Here is a 6000-nt window from a genome sequence, read left to right on the forward strand (position 1 = left end):
CTCGCCCTCATTTTCAATGACCTCCTTAATACTTTTGTTTTTTTTTTTTTCACACCTAGACTTTAATCCACATTTTTATTTCTTCAACTCTATTGTAGCACAGAATCTACTAGCACACAATCTGTTACATAGTGCATATTTGCTATATGTTGAATGAGAGAACATAGGAATTAGTTGCTGTGATTTCATTGATTTGTGTCAATTTTTTGAACGTTTGGTAACTGAGAGCCTTTGTGTACAGGAAGGAATATAGTTATTGAGTATTGAAATTATATGACTTGCTACCAATTAGAAACTACAATTTTCTTATGCCTAGATTCACTGTGCAATTATGATTTTACTTTTAAACCAAATAATTTTTGTAAAATTTAAAACCATTCTTATTTTATTTTATCATATTAGAGCCTTATACAATTAGTGAAAATAATAAACAATTAAACTTCTTAAAACATTTTCACTTTAACATATCAAGAAACTCAAATCCTGACAAGAGTACCTTAATAAACAAAATAAGTCTTATGAGTCTAAATTTTTAGACTTAAAATATAATAAATCAAGAAATTCAAAGTATAAACATTATTGAATTATCAGACCTTTACAATTTAAGATGAGAATAAAGTGAGAATAACCTCATTTCAAATAGAAATCATGATGGCCACTCAATACCCCTATTGCAAACCACAACACCCAAAAGGAGAGAGAACAAATTGGAATGCTCTGCCACAGAGGCGGAGTGGGGTGGGAGGGATGGGATAGGGTGGTGGGAGGGATACTGGGTTCATAAGTGGTGGAGAATGGACACTCGTGGAGGGATGGGCTCTCGAACATTGCATGAGGGTAAAACAAGCACGAAAATGTGTGAATCTGTAACTGTACCCTCATTGTGACTCACTAATTAAAAAATCAATAAATTATAAAAAATAAATAAAAAAACAAATAAAAATCATGAAGCTAAAATTTGTAATGTAAGATTTTCCTAAACATTTCCAGATACTTTAAAACAATGCATTTATTTATTAATCTATTAATAAATAGTATTAATACCATTATTTCAATTTACTTTATTATACTTATGTTTAATTCTAAGTTTTTAGTTTTCGTGAAATTATTTCCTAAGGAATGAAATGAGGATTGGGGGTAGTTTTATCAACCCAGTTGTGCTACAGTTCCGTAGGCTCAGAAATTATGTAGTTATTGATTTGTGGAACTGGAGCAATAACACAGTGGGTAGGGCATTTGCCTTGCATGCGACCAACCCAGCTTCTATTCTACTCCATCCCTCTTGGAGAGCATGGCAAGCTACCAAGAGTATCTTGCCTGCATGGCATAGCTTGCAAGCTACACATGGCATATTTGATAAGCCAAAAACAGTAACAAAAAGTCTCACAATGGAGACGTTACGGTGCCCGCTCGAGCAAATCGATGAACAACAGGATGACAGTGCTACAGTGCTATTGGATTTGTGAAATATCAAGATCAGAATAAAAATCTTTAAGATGATTCTATCCAAGTCATAGACAGATTGAGTGTCTATCTGCATGGTTCGTACAGAGGCCAAGTTTGTCTCTTTTTTTGGAAATTGATTTGGCAGTCTATGGCCTGGCCAATGCAACCTTAATTATACCTTTACCAAATCTTTTATAATGTCTTCATTTTTTAAAAAAATCTATTTTCAGGTAGATTAAATTAGGTATTGCTTCAGTTTGCCATGTGCTACTTTTATTGCTCAATTGGAGTCTATTTCTTTCAAGAATTTTCTTAATTGACTCATTTGATTCTAAGTGGAAAAATTCTATTTCATACTGAAAGCAGCAAAAACATAGCAATGAAAGAAATCCATCAGTTCATATAACTAAAAAACTCCACGAATTATGGGTTCAGGCATGACTGAATCAAGTAGTTCAAGCAATTCAATAATATCAGCAGAAATCTCTCTCTCTGTTTCTATTCCAGTATCGCTCCCTTCCAATCATCTTTTCTTTATCCTCTTCTTCCAGGTCTCTCCTTCACTTTCTTGATTCTTCTTGTCTAGGTTTGTCTTTATCCTTGTTCCTTGATAATCTTGTTCCTTGATAACAACAAGGCTCCATGCAGCTCCAGGTCTATTTGGAACTGACAACCTCAGAAGGAAAATTTTAACAACCTCAAAAAGAGAGATATAAATTTTTAACATCCATATAAACTCTTCCAGAAAACTGATTGACCACACTGTGCAAAGGACCCACCACTGGCCCAGGAAATAGGGGATTCCGACTAAACACTCTACGTCTCAAGTCCAATCTTGTGGAGTGGGTCACAGGACACTTGTTCAATAGACTCAAGAGAATCACATGGTATTGTAAGCAGTTCTCTACAGTAAGAAATAATAGACAAACAAAAGTGGCCAATATCCACTATCATACAGAATATATTCATGTAATTTTGTGAGATTCATGGATACCAGATCTTTGGCTGCTCTTGCCGTCTGCTGTAAACCTTGTCTGTCCCAAGTAGAAAAGCATTTGGCAGCTGATTAACTCAACCCCTTCTCTCTTGGCATAGCAATATTTCATTTTTGCATTGTTCAAATCTGTCTCCTACTTTTCCTGGAACTGTTAATATACTATAGTCTCTATCCAAGTCATACAAGCTCTCATACTTGTATTTAATGTGGAATCATCACCGAGTTTTTCCAAAATTCTATTCTTTTTCCTATAGATGTATGTCCTCCAGAATAAATTCTGTTTTGTACCTAAGCCAAATTCCTAGGGAATTTAAATACTCAAAATATATTCCTTAGGGCAAGGGATGGGAATGTCTGGCCCATGGGACATAAGAGGCCTGAGAAATCCTGTGGTTTGGCCCTGGTACATGATTGGACAGATTCATCCACTCCTTGTCAGCTGCCCACAACCCATCTGCCAGTATTGAATGGCCTTTGACTGAGGTTCTAAGATCCAAGTGGCCCTTGGCAGGAAAATAGCTCATTGGCCCTGCTTTAGTGTCATTCCAATTCAAATAATGAATAAAATCCCGTTGTACATATTACCAACTATTTTTTTTTCACTACCAACTACTTTTAAAATAAAGTCTATGACTACTTTTTTCCTTCAAACGGTAGTCTTTTGCCTTTATCTTCCCCTGTTAGAAGATTCTTCCAGATTTCTACTCACCTGGGATAATGATGATGATGATGATGATGATGATGACGATGACCATTATTGCAGTATAGTGACTCATATTTACTGCATAACTCAGTGATATCATGTATTCATTACTTGAGTGCAGTATCTCTTTTGACCCCCAAACCATGCATGTTGTCAAATTTCATCTTACCTAAAAGAACTTTATCTTAAGAGTGGTGTCTTAGATATCTCACATACTAGTATTCAAAACAAGGTCAACCCTGTCCCATCTTGAGTCATGCTGACCTTCCTATAAGCTTAGTTCTCTGCCTGGGTGCGTGTGCAGTCCATAGAGCACATGACAGAACCACCACAACTAATGGAGAGCTATGTCTGAAAACAAATGACACTGAATTTCCATTTTAGAATTCTAGAAAGGGAGGCACCACACATGGGCAGAGCTAAGGACTAAAAGTCAGCTGTGTTCAATGGTATTCTCAACCATGTGTTAGCAATTAAATATATAATTGATACTTAATATCATTTCAAATAATATTGAATTCATCCCCATAAACTATTTTATTTTGTTTAATTTTATTTTTTGACCACACCCAGCAGTGCTCCAGAGCCATACCTGGCTCTGTTTTCAGATCTACTCTTGGATTTACGGTCTTGGATCACACCTGGCAGTTTTGGAGGAAATTTTTTGATGCTCTTAACTAGAACATATGCCCCACATAGGCAAGAACTTTGCTTTGTTTACTGCTTATGTTCAGTATTGGGACAGAGGTTAGCAGGCAATAGGCATAATGAAGTAGGTGAATTTGATATCTGATGCCTGGATTTGATAAAGAAGCTATTCCTGATCTTCTTTATTCTCTCTCTCTCTCTCTCTCTCTCTCTCTCTCTCTCTCTCTGTGTTTTGGTTTTGGATTTTTTACTCACACCCAATGGTGCTCAGAGATTGCTTTTGGCAGTGCTCCATATGTGGTGTCAGAAATTGAATCTGGGTCAGCTGCATTCAAAGCAAGCCCTTTAACCTTTGTACTACACCCCCCCCCCCACAACCTATTTTATATAAATTTGTGCTCTCAAAAATTAACAGTGTTGGTTTAAAATACTTGAAAAAAATTTCTTCTGAGTATTTTCTCATGAAAAAATTTATTTTTACTTAGAAAAACTCACAACGTTTTAGGGAATAGTGCCAGATTTAAGGCTTAGACACTTGAATCAGCCCCTGAATTGCAGTTGCAAACATGTTGATGATCAAAATCAGGGCTCAGCAAATAAGAGCTCCATATCATGGACTTCTGTTTTGTATGTTAAGTTTTATTTGCAAAATATTTATTTTGCTTATTTATTTATTATAAAACGAACATCTACCACCATTCACTTGCCTACTGTCTTATCTCTGGGGCTGCTTTTCTTGCAATATCACTTGAGTAGTTGAGAGAGATGGAATGGCTTATAAGGCTTAAGATATTTATTATACAATGCTTTTCAAAAAATTAAGTGTGTGTGTAGAAGAAGGGGGTGTAGGGAATTACATAGTTGGTGGGCTCAATCAAGTAGATGTGGATTTCTGTTATAAAATCTATAGGTATGTTTGCTCTTTAGCTAGTCCATTCTAATATAGCTGGAATACAGTGTGCACAATAAATTGTTCAAAAATGGGAAAGTGATTTTGTGATTTTATACTCTGAATGTTACCTTGTCCCCTAATATGTTCATTTCTCATAGATGAACATGTGAGTTAGAATTATGAAGCAATTGAGACAACACAAGAATCAATGACAAGATATTACATACAATGAAATCCAGAAAAAGTGAGGAGGCTAATAAAATGGGAGTGGAGGAGGGGTCCTAACCAGCGGAAGCTCTTAAATCCATATATTTCACAGCTGTGATGCTAGGGACAGGTTGCCTGGAATGCCATGGATAGGCAAAGCCAAACAAAAATGAGAGCATGAGGAAATGTTTCTACTGAAAATTATTTTTTCTTTCAAATTTAAAATATTTTCCCTTTTATGCTATATTCGTGTCACCCACTTCCCACCCCCCCAGAAATAACACGGTTCTTCTGCTTGTATGTTTTTTTCCCTTTAGCTTTCTGCCATAAAGACAGAAATTAATTCCTTTACCTGATTTACAAAGAAAGTTCACAGAGCACAATAAAAGAAGTTAGCTTTTTTTTTTTTCAGTATCTGAAACTGGCAGAATTGTCAAACTGAAATTAAAATAATTTGAAGATACTTTTCACACAAATTTAAGGTGAAGTCACTGAAAATCGAAATGCTTTGAAGTCCATGTACTGTATAGTGTTTCCTCTTCTTGAGAAGCTGGGTGGGGGTGTGTGTGTTTTTTGGGGGTGGGGGGTGGGCATTGAATGGAACAGACCCACACTTAGCCATTTACTAGTTTGGGAATAAGTTATTTCTGCTTTTGTAAGGAGACGTCACACCACAGTCAGATAAGGGTCCTTCACTGCTCTCGACAGAGCTCTCCAGAACTCAAGAGGACAGAACAGAGAGGTTCTGAGAACTGCCAGGACGCCTATGCAAATAGAAGGTGTTGCTATTGTTTGCCTTTGTCTTCCAAACCTCCTGAGAACCACCGCTGAGTGGCTGGAGAGGGTGAAGGAAGTGAAAGTCAAATCAGCATTTTTGTTGCCAGCCTCTCAGGGCTAAAAAGCTGAAACTAAACAAGGGTTTTCAGGCTGCTGTGGGTTTGCTAGTTCCCCTTTTGTCTCTCTCCTTGGAGGAGGCGTAACACCCGAATTGGCAGGAGATAAAATGCTACAAAAGCACAGGAACCACTTGCTGCTTGCGCATTAGCCTATGTCGCTCACAATTCAACCAACCTTCCTTCCTTCCTTCCTTCCTTCCTTCCTTCCTTC

This window comes from Sorex araneus, chromosome 10 (assembly GCF_027595985.1).
Source record: "Sorex araneus isolate mSorAra2 chromosome 10, mSorAra2.pri, whole genome shotgun sequence".
Lineage (NCBI taxonomy): Eukaryota > Metazoa > Chordata > Mammalia > Eulipotyphla > Soricidae > Sorex > Sorex araneus.